Source organism: Hypanus sabinus, chromosome 26 (assembly GCF_030144855.1).
Source record: "Hypanus sabinus isolate sHypSab1 chromosome 26, sHypSab1.hap1, whole genome shotgun sequence".
Classification (NCBI taxonomy): domain Eukaryota; kingdom Metazoa; phylum Chordata; class Chondrichthyes; order Myliobatiformes; family Dasyatidae; genus Hypanus; species Hypanus sabinus.
In genome coordinates this window covers 31,688,676-31,705,567 of record NC_082731.1, presented here as the reverse complement: position 1 = coordinate 31,705,567, position 16,892 = coordinate 31,688,676, and the positions used below count along the sequence as shown (strand labels likewise).

Here is a 16,892-nt window from a genome sequence, read left to right as displayed (position 1 = left end):
ACTGCACCTGCCAGAGTGCTCCCTCCTCCCACGGCACAGTGCTCCTTCCTCCTCCTCCTCTCACAGCACTGAACTCTCAATCTCTCACCCAGTACGGTGTTACCTCCGTCCCCTTTCCCCAAGTACAGCACTTGAATCCTCCTGTCTTTGCATAGCATGAGACCTCTTCCCCAATCCCCTCTCACGGCATGAGGCTCCATCACCCCTCCCCACTCCCTCATACCCCATAGTACAGTAGTTACTTCCAGCTGTCCTCCCAGAGCACAGGACTCCATCACTGTCCTCCCTCCTTTTAAAACCCATGCAACGACATTCCCTCCCCCCTCCTCTCATGGCATGGGGCTGCCTCCCCGCCTGCACCCCTCCCTTGGCTTGGTGCACCTGCTCTCCCTCTCTCCCCACTCCCCTTCCACAGGATTCCCTCAACCCCTCATTCCCCAGCCCCTCCCCCAACACATCATTACTTCCCTTCCCTTAAATCCCCATAGCAAACTTTCCATCGTCCCCCTCCCACTGCACGTCAATCATAAACCCTCCCCTCTCCTACGACCAAGGATCTTCCTCCCCACGCCCCCCCCCCCCCCGCTCCATGGCACAGGGCTCCCTCACTGCTCTACTCCCACGGCAAGAGTCCCTCACCCTACCCTCCCATGGGACACCCTCAACACTCCACTCCCCTCTCATGGTATGGCGCTCCCTTCCTCCTCCCTGTAAACCCCATGCTTCATCCCTCCCACACCATGGCATGTCATTCCTTCCCTCCTCCTCTCTACAGACAAGGGTCTCCCTCCCCAATCCCAACAGCTCAATGTTGCTCCCCCTTTCCTGACCCTTCATCACCTCTCCCATCCCATGGCACAGGGCTCCCTCCCCTCCCTACTCCCATGGCACATCATTCCTCCCTCCCCCTCGTCCTAAGGCATGGGTCTCCCTCCTTAATCCCTTCCCACGTGACTCCTTCTTCCTTACTCCACGGAATGCTGCTCCCTCCCACAGCATGGCGTGAACTCCCTGCTCTCCTCTCATGACACGTGGCACCCTCCCCACTCCCACCCTACCACAACACGGGCTTCCTCCCCACTCCCCTCCCATGGGATGCCCTCAACCCTCCACACACCTCTCACAGAAAGGTACATCCCCACTTCCCTCCTGTGGTTCAGTGCTCCCTCCAGCCCCCCACTCCTCTCCCAAAAGTGATAATTCCCTCCCCTCAAACCCCACGGCAGGGTGCTTCCCTCCCTTCACTCCACAGCAGATACTTCCTTCCCTCCTAGCTCGGGGGTCTCCACCCCCTCCCATGGCACAGCTCCTGTCCCTGATCCCAGCACAGTGTAAACTGCCCCCTCCCCTCCCATGGCACAGGGCTCCTTCACCCCTCCCATGACATGACTCTCTCCCTCATCCCCCAGCAAGGTACAAACTCCTGGCTCGCAGCTTGGGGCTCCTTCCCTCCCCACTTTCCTTCCATGGGATTTCCTCAACCCTCCACTCCCCTCCCTTCACACAGCATGGTAGTCACTTCTCACTCCCCTCCTTCATCATGTGGGTGCAAGCCCCTTGTTCCCGAGGACAGCGCAGCCTCCCACAGTACGGGGTTCCCTGCTCCTTTCCCCGGCACAGGGCTCCCTCCCCCTCCCTTTAAACCCCACGGCAGGGTGTGCCACCTCCCCTTCCCTCCCCCGGCACAGGGCTCCCTCACTCCTACGCCACGGAACTCCCTCCTCACTCCCCTCCCATGGCACGTGACTCCTTTTCCTCAGCCCCTGGCACAAACTCCCCGCTCACCATCCATGGCACAGGGATCCCTCACCCCATCATTTGTCCCCCATTCCCATGAGGCTCCCTTTGCCCTCCGCCCACATGGCCAAGAGCTCCATCCCCCATCATGGAATTATCGCCCTCTCCCATCCGACAGCACAGCACTCCCTCCCTGGCATGGCACACATTCCCACCCGCCCTCACACAGCACATCATTGCCTCCTCTCCCGTAGTGCGGCTCTCCCTCCGTGCTATCCGAAGGCACGGTGCTGCCCTGTCCTCCCACAGCATTGCACATCCCGCTGTCCTCTCCTCCCACGGCACAGCACTGCCACCCCCATACCACTCTCCCTCCTCCCCTCCCCGCTCCATGCCAGCCACTCTCACAGGTATTCTCCGCTCCCCCGCTGTCCCAACAACAAAACCTACCCCTCGCCCCCTCTCCCCAACGCCCTCCCTGTCCTACCCAACCTGCACCTCCCTTGTTGCCAGACCCTCACCCACAGCCTACCCCCTATTCCATCCCCTACCTCTCCCCAATCCTGCCCTTCCTGCCCTGCATACTCGGACCCATCTGACCACACACCCTTCTCGACAGCCGATTTACCCTGTGCCTCCTCACCACCAGCCTGCACACTCCCACCCCGTCCCAGTGCATCCCTCCAATCCCCATGTATGCCACTCGATGGTCCCTCATACCCCTCACTCCTCCACCAACTGTTCCTTCACTCACTGCAATTCCCCACTCCCCCGTCCACCTGAACTTCCTCCTCTCTCACCTACAGACCACACACAATCCCTCTCCCACTACAAGAACATAAGGTGCAGTTGCAGAATTAGACCATTCGTCCCTTCCAGTCTGCCCCACCAACAATCACCACTGGTTTTTTTCCAAACCCCATTCTCTCTCGTCTTCTCCACTTATCCCCCTTACCAATCAAGAACCCATCAACCTCTCCCTTAAATACCCATATCACGCTCCAAGTTCCTCATACATCGAACCTTTCATTCCCAGGATCATTCACATAAACCCCCTCTGAAGCCTCCTAACTCAGAAACAGGGCCTAAATCTTCTCCTGATATTGCCCAATGAACACATTATAAAACCTCAGCCCCACCAATACCACCCCCCTCCTCACAGCCTGCAGCCCACCCACCCAATCCCCCACACCCTGGGTCCCCTCTCCCCAACCCCAACTACCAGTCTCTCTTTCTCTCTCTCTCCCCCACCTTCACCCCACACACTCCACCGTATCTCCAACCCATCCCTCAACCACTTCCAGCAGCTGGTCACGACCCACCGCACCATCACCCTTGCACTTACACCACCATACCTCCTCTCCACTTTAATGGGGCTTTGCCCTGGAACACATCGCCCTGTCCTCCTACAATACTCCCTCCAATCGGCCATCAAACCGTCACCCACCTCTAGCCTCCGTTCCCCCCAGTATCACCCCCAAACCCACCAAATCTCATTCCAGTGGCCCAGCTCCCCTCCCTCGCCCACCCAACACTCAAAAGCTCACCCACTCTGAACACTTCTTCACCATCACCCACTTACCCCTCATCTGTCCCTTCTTCATCCCCTCCCTTTCATGAGTAATCTTCACCCACCAATCTTTTCCTCAGCCACCTAACCCTCACTCCATTCATTACTACCACACCATCCTGCCAGGACATTTGCAACACCTCCCTCCCACCTCCTCATCCCTCACATTATCTCCTTCCCCTCCCTCTTTCACATCCTCCGACACTTCCCCAACCTCCATCCCTCTCTCTACTCCACCATCCCCCTCCTCTTGAAACCCCTTCCCCAATCTTGTCCCTCCCACCCATCCCCTTTCCCAAAACACCTTCCCATCCCTTTACTTCCCCTCCACTCCTGCTCCTTTCAGCCCCCTTTCCCCATCCCTCTCACCTTTTCTCCCCTATAACTCTACTCTCCCTCATAACCCATCTTCCTTGCCCACCCACTCATTTCCCATCCTCCATTCCTCTCCCAAAACTCTTCCCTACCTTTATTCCCATTCCCCAGCCCTCTCCCCACTTACACATTTCTACTCATCCTTCCATACCTCATCCCCACTTTTCAAAACCTTTCCCATTCCTCTCCCCATCACCCCTTACACCCCAATTCCTCAACCTCTTCCCCACCCGAGCCCCTCTCGCCTTCCCATCCACTGCCCCATCCCTTTTTCCTCCCGTTCCTCCTCCACTATTTCCCATCCCTCCTAACTCCTTCCCCACTCCTGCCCTCTCTACCATCACTCGCCTCCACCCTTTTACCACTTCCCCCGTACCTCATCCCTCTCCCCCATCCCTTGTCCCTTTTACGAACCCATCCCAACCCTCTATCCCCATTCCTCCATCCTCTCCTCCCTCCCATTCCGATGTCCCCTTCTCGGTCCTCGCTCCCCCTTCCCTCCTCCCTCCTAACCACTTCCCCTCCCACCTACTCCCACTCCAGCTCCGTCTCTTCCTCGCCCCCTGCAGCAGCTGCGCCCCTCAAATCGAACCCCAGGTTTGTGGCCGGCACTAGGCCGCAGGCCTGCCCGCCTGCCTAGCCGGCCGTGCGGAGCAGGAGGAAAGAGGAGAACGGGGTAGGTGAGGGTGATGGTGATGTGCTGCAAGCCGTGTCCGCCCCCGTTCCCCACCTCTCCAAACCCTTCGGCCATTCACTCACTCTCTCCAGGACTGCCGAGCCGCCGCACGCCGGGGGCTGGGGGGACGGCCCCGGCCGCACCGCCAAGGCGATCCACCGAACGGGCTGCTCCCGCCCTCGCCGCATCCGTCCATTGGCTGGAGGATCGACCGGAGCCGCCCGTCATTGGCCGGCGCTGTCGCGTCAATCAGGCGCCCCGGAAGCGGCGGGAGGCGGGGCGTTTGCGACGCAAAGCCAGACTGACTTGCGCGGCGTAGTTGCGGCCTGGCTGCCCCGGCTCCCAGGTTCCAGGCCAGCTGCTGGGGAGGGGGACAGGGGGACAGGGCCGGGAGCTTTCTGTTCATAAAACTCCCACTAATTGGCAGGTTGAACCTCCAAACCCAGCTGTCCGGCAGTGAGGGACGGAGGCTGGAGCCAACTCGACACGAGGATAAAATGGACAATTAGGGGTTTTTTTGTTGTACTGTTGGAGAATCATTCATTGTAGAGGGGGAAGGGAGAGGAGGTGCCGGAGCACTGCTCATTGGAGACATGCACTGCGATGATGGGGAGAGGCTGTTGAGAAAGGGAGCAAATTGTACTCTGGTGTAATACAGTGACAGACCCACCCCTACCAGCTCTGTACCCCGGTGTAATACAGTGACAGACCCACCCCCAACTGGTATCATACTCCAGAGTTATACAGTGACAGACCCATCCCCACTGGTACCGTACCCCGGTGTTATACAGTGACAGACCAGTCCCCACCGGTACTGTACCCTGGTGTTATACAGTGAAAGACCCACCCCCAACTGGTATCATACTCCAGAGTTATACAGTGACAGACCCATCCCCACTGGTACTGTACCCTGGTGTTATACAGTGACAGACCCCTCCTCACCAGTACTGTACCCAAGTGTTATACAGTGACAGACTGGTACCGTACCCCGGTGTTATACAGTGACAGACCCCTCTTCACCAGTACTGTACCCAAGTGTTATACAGTGACAGTCCCGTCCCCACCGGTACTGTACCCTGGTGTTATACAGTGACAGACCCATCCCCACCGGTACCATACCCCAGTGTTATACAGTGACAGACCCATCCCCACCAGTACCATACCCCGGTGTTATACTGTGACAGACCCATCCCCACTGGTACCGTACCCCGGTGTAATACAGTGACAGACCCATCCCCACTGGTACCATACCCCGGTGTTATACTGTGACAGACCTATCCCCACTGGTACTGTACCCCAGTGTTATACAGTGACAGACCCGTCCCCACCGGTACCATACCCTGGTGTTATACTGCCACAGATCCATCCCAACCAACACTGTACTCCAATAACAGACTAGTCCCCACAAGTACTGTACCCCTTCTCATTCACTCACGGTGTAACATCTGGAATTCTACCCTGATATATCTGCGTCCCACCAATACCAGAAATACTCTATGAAAACACCATTTGTTCACTCCATCCTGTTGCCCATTCATCAAGCTGATCGACCACACCAGCCCTCTGCCCACCTCCCTCAATGACCAGCCAACTCTCTGTCTCCGAACCGGTGGACTGAGCCTTGGGGGAGGGAATTCCACAGGTCCACACCCCCTTTCCCCATCTCCATCCTACACAGCTGTCCCCTTGTCACACTGAGGTGGGCTGGGTGGTGTCCTGGTCCCAGATTGGCATGAGGGGAAACATTCTGCCTAAATCAAGTCAGGTCAGGATTTCTACGTCATCTCCCATCGTTCTTCTCAACCCTAGGGAATACAATACGGAGCTGCTCACTGTCTCCACACCCTCCGTCCCACAGACTACAGCAGTCCGTGGGTATAGTCCCCCAGTGACAAGCCCCTTCTTTCTTACGTGAGAAGCATTCCTGCTGTGGTCTCAGGGGGACCCTGTCCAGCTGCAATGGGTATCAAACCCTCAAGGATTTTGGACAGTATCAACAATTCCCCATCTCACACCATTCAACAAATCATTGTTCTGCACGCAACAGCCTGCTCTGGACCAACCATGCGGACACCACAACCCAGAAAGCTCACAAGCGCCTCAAATTCATCACATGAAATTCAGCACCACTGATTTTCATCAGAGCATCCTGACACGGCGACACAGGAAACTGCAGAGAGCGTTAGACATGTCACAGAAACCAGCCTCCCGTCTATAGACATGAGAAAGTCTGCAGATGCTGGAGATCCAAAGAAACACACACAAAAAGCAGTATCTCTGGAAATGAACATGCAGCCAACATTTCAGGCTGAGACCCTTCTTCAGGAAGGCAAAAGAAGCCAGGTCAAAATAGTTGAGGGAAGGGGAGCAGGCTAGCTGAAAGATGATAGGTGAAGCCTGTTGGGTGGGCACTGTCAGGGTCTGGAGAAGGAGGAATCTGAAAGGAGAGGAGTGTGGACCACAGGGGAAAGGGGAGGAGGAGGGGGGCCCAGGTAATAGGCAGCTGAGAGGAAGCAAAAGGTCAGAGTGGGGAATAGAGGGGGAGGGTGGAATTTGTTTACCAGGTGGAGAAGTTGACATTCACGCCATCGGTTTGGAAGGTACCCAGATGGAATATAATGTGCTGCTCCTCCCCCCATTGTGGCACGAGAGGAGACCGTGGCCCGACATGTCAGAACGGGGTTCAGAATCAGTGTTTGGCCACTGGAAAGTCCCACTTCTGGCAGATGATGCAGAGGTGCTTGTGGTAGAGCAGCAAACATGAGACTCCCACCCAGCCCAGACATTCCCTCTCCATCCCCTCCCATCGGGCAAAAGGTACAAAAGTTTGAGAGCACATACCAACAGACTCAAGGACAGCTTCTATCCCGCTGTTATAAGATGCTTAAATGGACCTATTGTATGATGTTGGCCTCACAATCTACCTTGTCCCAGTCTTTGTACCTTATTGTCTGACAGCTCCAGTGTTCCCTGGAACTACAACACTATATTTTGCATTTCGATCTTGTTTTCCCTCATGGTGCCTTGACATACTAATGTGATCAAGTGACAGCATGCAAAAGGAAACTTCTCACTGTCTCGGTACACACGTCACCTCCAAGAGGAACACGGCCTTGTCGTAGGATTTGGAGGCATGCATGCCTCGGTGACTCGGAGAGCCATGTTGGCTGGAGTCTGGGCTTCGTGCTTTGGCTCTTGGTGGGAAACAGGCCACAGTAAGTGTGGTCCTCTGGGTTCAGGGGTTCAGCTCTGGGCTAACGACCCTGACTGGTAAAACTAAACCATTATAGAAACAGCAATGAAGAATCCTTCTCCATCTGAGTGAGACGGTAATCCTGAGTCTCCACTCGGGACAGTAGTGAAAACCGAGAGAAAGCTACATGATGAAGGAAGCCCTGAGCATCACTGGAGATGGAGGACCTTCGTTGCTGCCCTAATCATCAGCGGCGTACGGGCAGGAAGAATGAACACAAGACAATAATAAAGCATTTATCAAGAGGGTGGCCTGTGCTTTTCTCCGTCTGTCCTGCCCTTACAGCTCCCTCCCCGAAACCTCTCACAGCAGGAGAAACGAGTCAGGGTAAAGCTGCCCCATTGAGCGCACCACAACCTAACATTAACCGAAGCCCTCCAACCAACCTCGGGCTGTTAGCCTCATCCAGAGAGCAGCATCTCAGCTTACTGGGGCTCATGGGCAAAGGGTCTCACCACGGCTGATAAAATGGGCATGGGGGAAGGGTTAAGATTTCTTCAAACCCTTCAGTACTCATGGGGCTACTTGGGACAGGGGAGAGGAGCAAAATCTGAGCCTTTAATCCCAAATGATGAGCTTGATTCAATTGAATCAGAAAAATTATCACTGACACACACTCAGTGGTCACTTTATTAGGTACAGGAGTGGAACCCGATGCGGCCTTCTGCTTCTGTAGCCCAACCACTTCAAAGTGTTGTGTCCTCAGAGCTTTCCACGCACCGCTGTTACAGTGCGTGGTCATTTGAGTTACTGTCAGCTTGGACCAGTCTGGCCATTCTCCTCTGAGCTCTCTCACTAACAAGATGTTTTCGCCCACTCGATGTTTTGTTGTTTTTCGCACCAACCCCGGTAAACTCTAGAGACTGTTGTGCATGAAAACCCCAGAAGACCAGTGGCTTGTGAGATCGTCAAGCCACCCCGACTGGTGCCAACAATCATTCCACAGTCATTTTTTTCCCCATTCTGATGTTTGGTGTGGACAACAACCGAACCTCCTGACCGTGTCTGCGTGCTTTAATGTACTGAGTTGCTGCCACGTGACTGGCAGATTAGAAATCTGCGATATCGAGATGTACCTAATAAAGTGACCACTGAGTGTACTTGGTGAACTTTGTTGTAGCAGTGCAATATAAGGGATAAAAGTTACATTAATCCACAAAAAAATAAGTAAATAGTGAGAAAGCGAAGTAGCCAGTTAGCGCTCCGAGGAGCTCAGCAAGTCCGGCAGCATCTATGGAGGGGAAGAAGCAGTCAAGATGAAGGGCCCCAGCTCAAAACACTGACTTTTTAATTCCCCTTCCACAGGTGCCTGACTTGCTGTTTTTTGTGTGTGTGTGCTCATGTTACTCAGGATTTCCAGCACCTGCAGAATCTCTGATGTTAGCAAGTTAGTGTTCCTAGGTTCATGGACTAATGGCAAAGGGAAGAAGCTGTTTCTGGAAACCTCCTCCCCGACGAGAGTAATCAGAAGAGGGCACATCCCAGAGAGCGGGGGGGGGGGGCATACTTTGTCACGGATGCTGCTTTCGAAAAGCACTGACTCTTAAAGATGTCCTCAGGGTGCGGTTTGGATGACAATGTGTTGTCTGATTTGTCCCAGGTCAGAAAATTCTATCCCAGTGGTAGAATAGAAAGGTCAAAACAAACATGAGCAATTGCTCTCATCTCTAGGACTGAAGAGGCCCAGGAGCAGAGATTGGGGTCCAACTTCCTGGCACAGTCTGTCCCTGAATCCCTTCCCCTTCATCCAGGACATGTCCTCTTCTCATTACTACCATCAGAATAGGTTTAATATCACCTGCATATGCTGTGAAATTTGTTGTCTTTGCAACGGCATAACATCGCAATATATAATAATAGAAAAGCAATTATTAATTACAGCAAGTAATTACTGCAATAACTAGTTAAATTAAATTTTTAGCAAGTAGTGAGGCAGTGTTCACGGGTTCAATGTCCATTCAGAAATTGGATGGCAGAGGGGAAGAAGCTGTTCCTGAATCTTCTGTACCTCCTTCCTGATGGTAACAGTGAGAACAGGGCATGCCCTGGGTGATGGGGGTCCTTACTGATGGACGTCACCTTTCTGAATCATCGCTCCTAGAAGATGTCCTGGACACTACGGATGCTGGTGCCCAAGATAGAGCTGACTAATTTTACAACTTTCTGTGGCTTCTTTCAATCCTGAGCAGTAGCCCCCGCCCCTCCATACCAGGCGAAGACGCAGCCAGTTAGAATGCTCACTGTGTGGAAATTTGTGGGTGTCTTTGGTGACATCAGGAGGTACAGAAGCCTGAAGTCACACATTCAATGATTCAGGAACAGCTTCTTCCCCTCTATCAGCTCCATGAACAGTTCTTCAACCTATGATTGTCCTCCCCACTGTCCCTCTTTACCACGTGTTTATTTTGTTATAATTTATAGTGATTTTTACACCTTTGCTCTGTATTGCTGTTACAAACAGCAGATTTTACGTCTAAATCCGTGATTCTAACCCAACCTTCACTCTGGGGGGAGATTTCCAGACGCTCACAATCTTGGAGGGAAAGGACGTCCCCTCACCTCCCTCCTGAGATTGGGAAAGGACGTCTCCTCGCCTCCCTCCCCACCTTATTCTGAAACCATCCTTCTTACTTCCACCAACCCTACTTCACCATTTTCAATAGAAATTCATCCCCCACCTCTCCACAGCTCCAGCAAGTTTCATCCTGAACTACCCAATCTCCTTCGGTTCTCCCGCACTACCCCCCCCCCCCATAACCCATCCGGAGAACCATCTCTACACAACCTCTAACGCAAGCATGTCTGACCTTAAACGCTCAGACCAGAACCGTGGGCGGGTGATGGTCCCACCCATTCTGCCATACAGTTACAGACAGACTACCCCCTCAACCCTGGGGGGGACCCCATCCCTTTTTCTGCCATGGACCAATACCATTAAATGAGGTCAGGAACCCCTGCTTTACCCACTTCCCCCACAAATAAAGGCTGGCTTTGACCCAACCATCCCCACTCCCTGCGGACCACCCCTCACCCCTGCGTTTCATCTAGAGGCCAACACCGCATGAACTCCCACCCCTTAAATGAGCGGACACTCCTACCCTTGCTGCCAGGTGCACTCAAACCTCCAGCGTCTCGCCCGCTCACTAACAACCTGTGCAGGAAGCTACAGACACGGACCCCAAGACTCCCAACCCCCCCCCCAATGTTCAGCAGTGTTCAGGGTCCTGCCGTTGTCCCTCTGTGCTCATCTCCCAAAGTGCAAACACCTCACACCTGTCGGTAAACAAACAGGCCACCAATTAGGGCAAGTGACCGCCCTGCAATTGAAGGGGCAGTAATTAAGGCAACCAGAACCCTTCAATTAAAGAGGCAGCAATTAACTCTGCCAAAGGCAGTCCCAAGCATAGCTGGAAAAGGAGGTGTGTTGGCCATGAGGCTGATAATCTCATCCCATTAAAATCCGGCACTACAGAAACACCAACAGAAGCTCCGAAAGACCTCATCCCTGGGAGAGGAAGGATCTGCAAAGATTGGGGACAATTTGAAATCCTGCGCCAGGGGGAGGACTCTGGTGAGCTATTGTTGGCGGCCTTTACCCCAATTGGGACGATGAGCTTAATCGTAACGCAAAGTTGCGAAGAACATTTACTACCCAGGTACGTACGCAGTACACAACCCTGAGGCTGGTCATCCCAGAGACAGCCCGGAAACAAAGAAGCACCATGGAACCCATTCACAGAAAAACCTCAAACACTCGACGCGCGGAAAGAAGAACAAAGCAGTGAGTGAAAAACACAGAATATGAAACATCAAACCACAGAGTCGTTAAAACAGTGATCTAATTAGGGGAAATAACCTTCCCCCCTTAAAGGGACAGTAATCAGGGCAATAACATTCTCTTCAATTAAAGGGTCAGAAAATTGGGGCTAAACCCAGCCTCTTCTATTAAAGGGGCAGTAATTAAGGCAAATAACACCTTTAATTAAGGGGCTGTAATTAAGGCAAATAACACCCTTAATTAAGAGTAATTGCTATAAATTGTTGCAATTAAAGCTTCAATTAAAGGGTTAGGAATGAGAGCACACACTCACTCTTTCAAATAGGAGTCATAAATTGAGGCAAATATACAACTCCATGAATTAAAGGCTCAGAAATCCAGTCCGAAAAACCCTTTGAATTAAAAAAAATCAGGATTTGGAACAAGCTGACTCTTTAATTAAAGGGGAGGGCAAACTGGACAAAACTCCAACCTGCTGAATTAAAGGTGCAGGAATTGAGGCAAATACGCAAAGACTGGATTAGAGGAGCAAGAAATTAGGGCAAATATTAAACCCCTAAATTAAAGCAGACATCAACTCCTTTAGGGGGCAGGCACAGAATTAAAGGGGCACTTGGCATCAAAAATCATACCTTGAATTAAAGGGACAAAAAATTGGGGTGATTATCAACTCCTTCAGTTAAAGGGTCTGAAACTGAGGCAAACATCCAGCACCATAAACTAAAAGGGCAGAAGTGTGGTAAATAATCAACTCCAAATTAAAGATTCAGAGTGGGGCACTATTTGCCACAATCTCTGGTCCTTTAATTTATGGTGTTGGATTTTTTTGACTCAGATTTCACGTCTAAAGGCAACAATTTGAATCTAAAATGTAACCCTCTGAATTAAAAATAAGATTAGGGGCAAATAGCAAATCCCTAAATTAAAGCGCCATAAATTGTGTGGGGAGGGGAAACGCCCCGAAATTAAAGGGGGTTAAAAAAGACAAACATAAACCCCTGGAATTAAAGGGTCAGAAATTTAGGAAATAATCAACTCCCCAAATTAAAAGGTCTGAAAATCAGGACAAACATCACCTGCACCCCGAATTAAAGGGTCAAAGGTTGTGGCAAAGGTCAACACACACGTCCTTCAAAATTGAGGTAAAAATTGGGCAAATGTCAACCTCCTGAATTAAAGGGTCAGAAGTTTGCGGCAAATGCCTAACTCCTTAATTAAAGGGGCAGGACAACTGCCCCTTTCCCCGAATTAAAGGGCCAAAGCTCATGGCAAATATCAAAATCAACACCCCCCCCCCCGCCCCGAAATTATAGTAGAAGGAAACACAGTGAATATTATTGCCTTGGAATTAAAATGTAAGCAAATTCCGACCCGCAAAAATTAAAGGAGCAGAGGCTGTGGCCAACATCCAAACACCTCCCCCAACCATTGAATTAAAGGGGTGGATACTTGGCCAATCGCACCCCTCGAGTTAAAGGGGCGGGAATTGGGGGAGCAAGCCGGAAGTGAGCCTTTAATTATAGTAGCAGTGATGAGGCAAGCCCCTCCCTCCTTTCCCTCATCCCCTCCCTCACTCACCGCGCTCCACCGCTCCCGTTCCGCCCTCCGCCTGCCGCCATTTTAAGATCGCCAACAACAACAACAACAACAATACCAACCCGACCCGCCCAACACCGCCCGCTATTGGGCACCGCACCCCATTCCCATACTTCCATTGGCCAGTGTCCTGTCCATCAGCTGCCGGTTTCCACTGCCCACCCTTCCGCTGGCGCAACCCGCCGGTCCACGTTCCCATTGGCTGAATTGAATGCCTATCTTCTTTCCCTTGCGAGATTCGTTTCCCGCCCTCTCACCTACTAATTGTTTAGGACACTCGCGATCGAGGTCCTCCGCTCCTATTGGGTTCTCTTGGATGTCAATCATAAAGCTGTTCCGCCCCCTTGCCGTGTTCTGACTTTGCAAGATGTCATTGGCTGTCCATCCTGCCAGACAACCAACAGACACTCCGGCCCCGCCTTTTCCCTCGTCCTCCCCAATCAGACCTGCAGGCTCTCCCCCCCCCACTCCGTACCTCAACACTAATGGTTAGCACAAATGCCAATCGCTCGGCGGCGGAAACTGCTTGTGTCTGACTGGGTGAAATGGCTGTCAGTTCCCCTTTCTGAGTTCCGTCCCGCCCCCTTCAACGACGAAGATCCTGCAGGAGTTCGGATCTCTGAGCAGCCCCGTCCAAACCTAACACCAGATTTGACTGGAATTGACGGGAACACGTTATTTAAGTGAATTCGTGTTTGTAATTGCACAGTCCCTTTGTTTCTTTGTCTATTGTAATTTGCAATAAACGTATGAGACAACCATGCAGTCCCTGCACCCCGACGCTTCCTGCAACAGTCCATTAAATAAGGCAATGTGCACCCCTCAGTGATTGGATAAATTAGTATTGATTGGGAAAGGTTTATTCATCATCAAAGTATACAACTGTGAGAATCTTCTAGACAGCCACAAAACCAATAGAGAAAAGAAGGGCCGCATGATCATCAACCCCAAACTCACACCTACCGTGCAAAAAAAAAGAAAAACCGAACTGCCGAAGGGTTTCAGCCAGAAAAGTCGACTGAACATTTTTCCACAGATGCTGCTTGACATGATGATCCTCTGGCATTTTGTGTGTGTAGCTCGGATTTCAAGCGTCTGCAGATTTTCTCTCGTTTGAAAAACAGGCACATGGAACCACAAATCCTCCTCCCCCGTGCACAGAAAACAGAAAAAGATTGGATGAAAAACACAAGCACACAAAAAAAACCCCACAAGACTTAAAATAAGTTCACATAAGTCCAAGTCCACATCGAAAATGCAGAAAACCTGGAGAACATTCTCCCTCTCCTAGAGGAGCGACCACACCAGCGATAAAAGGGCAGACTCCGCTCTCGTAGCAGAGCGATCTCACCAGCGATAAAGGGGCAGTCTCCCCTCTCGTAGCAGAGCAATCTCACCAGCGATAAAGAGGCAGTCTCTCGCTCGTAGCAGAGCGATCTCACCAGTGATAAAGGGGCAGTCTCTCCCCTTTCGTAGCAGAGCGATCTCACCAACGATAAAGAGGCAGTCTCTCCCCTCTCATAGCAGAGCGATCTCACCAACGATAAAGAGGCAGTCTCTCGCTCGTAGCAGAGCGATCTCACCAGTGATAAAGGGGCAGTCTCTCCCCTCTCCTAGCAGAGCGATCTCACCAGATAAAGGGGCAGTCTCTCCCCTCTCGTAGCAGAGAGATCTCACCAGCGATAAAGGGGCAGTCTCTCCCCTCTCGTAGCAGAGCAATCTCACCAGTGATAGAGGCACTCTCCCCACTCCTAGCAGAGCGATCTCACCAGCGATAAAGGGGAAGTCTCTCCCCTCTCGTAGCAGAGTGATCTCACCAGTGATAAAGGGGCAGTCTCCCCTCTCGTAGCAGAGAGATCTCACCAGCGATAAAGAGGCAGTCACTCCCCTCTCATAGCAGAGAGATCTCACCAGCGATAAAGAGGCAGTCACTCCCCTCTCCTAGCAGAGCGATCTCACCAGCGATAAAGGGGCAGTCTCCCCTCTCGTAGCAGAGAGATCTCACCAGCGATAAAGGGGCAGTCTCCCCTCTCGTAGCAGAGAGATCTCACCAGCGATAAAGAGGCAGTCACTCCCCTCTCATAGCAGAGAGATCTCACCAGCGATAAAGAGGCAGTCTCTCGCTCGTAGCAGAGCGATCTCACCAGTGATAAAGGGGCAGTCTCTCCCCTCTCCTAGCAGAGCGATCTCACCAGATAAAGGGGCAGTCTCTCCCCTCTCGTAGCAGAGAGATCTCACCAGCGATAAAGGGGCAGTCTCTCCCCTCTCGTAGCAGAGCAATCTCACCAGTGATAGAGGCACTCTCCCCACTCCTAGCAGAGCGATCTCACCAGCGATAAAGGGGAAGTCTCCTCTCTCGAAGCAGAGCGATCTCACCAGCGATAAAGGGGCAGTCTCCCCTCTCATAGCAGAGAGATCTCACCAGCGATAATGGGGCAGTCTCTCTCCTCTCGTAGCAGAGCGATCTCACCAGCAATAATGAGGCAGTCCCTCCACTCTCGTAGCAGAGAGATCTCACCAGCGAAAAAGGGGCAGTCTCCCCTCTCATAGCAGAGCGATCTCACCAGTGATAAAGGGGCAGTCTATTCCCTCTCGTAGCAGACCGATATCACCAGCAATAAAGAGGCAGTCTCTCCTCTCTAGCAGCAGAGAGATCTCACCAGCAATAAAGAGGCAGTCTCTCCTCTCTCGTAGCAGAGCGATCTCACCAGCGATAAAGAGGCAGTTTCTCCTCTCTCATTGCAGAACGATCTCACCAGCAATAAAGAGGCAGTCTGCCCTCTCGTAGCAAAGCGATCTCACCAGCGATAAAGGGACAGTCTCTCCCCTCTCGTAGCAGATCGATCTCACCAGCGATAAAGGGACAGTCTCTCCCCTCTCGTAGCAGAGCGATATCACCAACAATAAAGAAGCAGTCTCCCGTCGTAGCAGAGCGATCTCACCAGCAATAAAGAGGCAGTCTTTCCCCTCTCGTAACAGAGAGATCTCACCAGCAATAAAGAGGCAGTCACTCCCCTCTCATAGCAGAGAGATCTCACCAGCGATAAAGAGGCAGTCACTCCCCTCTCCTAGCAGAGCGATCTCACCAGCGATAAAGGGGCAGTCTCCCCTCTCGTAGCAGAGAGATCTCACCAGCGATAAAGGGGCAGTCTCTCCCCTCTCGTAGCAGAGAGATCTCACCAGCGATAAAGAGGCAGTCTCTCGCTCGTAGCAGAGCGATCTCACCAGTGATAAAGGGGCAGTCTCTCCCCTCTCCTAGCAGAGCGATCTCACCAGATAAAGGGGCAGTCTCTCCCCTCTCGTAGCAGAGAGATCTCACCAGCGATAAAGGGGCAGTCTCTCCCCTCTCGTAGCAGAGCAATCTCACCAGTGATAGAGGCACTCTCCCCACTCCTAGCAGAGCGATCTCACCAGCGATAAAGGGGAAGTCTCCTCTCTCGAAGCAGAGCGATCTCACCAGCGATAAAGGGGCAGTCTCCCCTCTCATAGCAGAGAGATCTCACCAGCGATAATGGGGCAGTCTCTCTCCTCTCGTAGCAGAGCGATCTCACCAGCAATAATGAGGCAGTCCCTCCACTCTCGTAGCAGAGAGATCTCACCAGCGAAAAAGGGGCAGTCTCCCCTCTCATAGCAGAGCGATCTCACCAGTGATAAAGGGGCAGTCTATTCCCTCTCGTAGCAGACCGATATCACCAGCAATAAAGAGGCAGTCTCTCCTCTCTAGCAGCAGAGAGATCTCACCAGCAATAAAGAGGCAGTCTCTCCTCTCTCGTAGCAGAGCGATCTCACCAGCGATAAAGAGGCAGTTTCTCCTCTCTCATTGCAGAACGATCTCACCAGCAATAAAGAGGCAGTCTGCCCTCTCGTAGCAAAGCGATCTCACCAGCGATAAAGGGACAGTCTCTCC

The 16,892-nt window shown here is 52.4% G+C and overlaps 1 protein-coding gene across 1 annotated transcript in view; it reads right to left on the bottom strand.

The window, feature by feature from the left end:
- The window catches only part of LOC132381734 (chromodomain-helicase-DNA-binding protein 8-like), a 56,617-nt gene extending 50,124 nt beyond the window's left edge, over nt 1–6,493 (bottom strand). The window contains exon 1 of the mRNA XM_059951306.1: nt 4,442–6,493. The gene's annotated coding sequence lies outside the window, so the exon portion shown is untranslated. The remainder of the gene's footprint in view (nt 1–4,441) is intronic.
- Nucleotides 6,494–16,892: the final 10,399 nt, after the last annotated feature.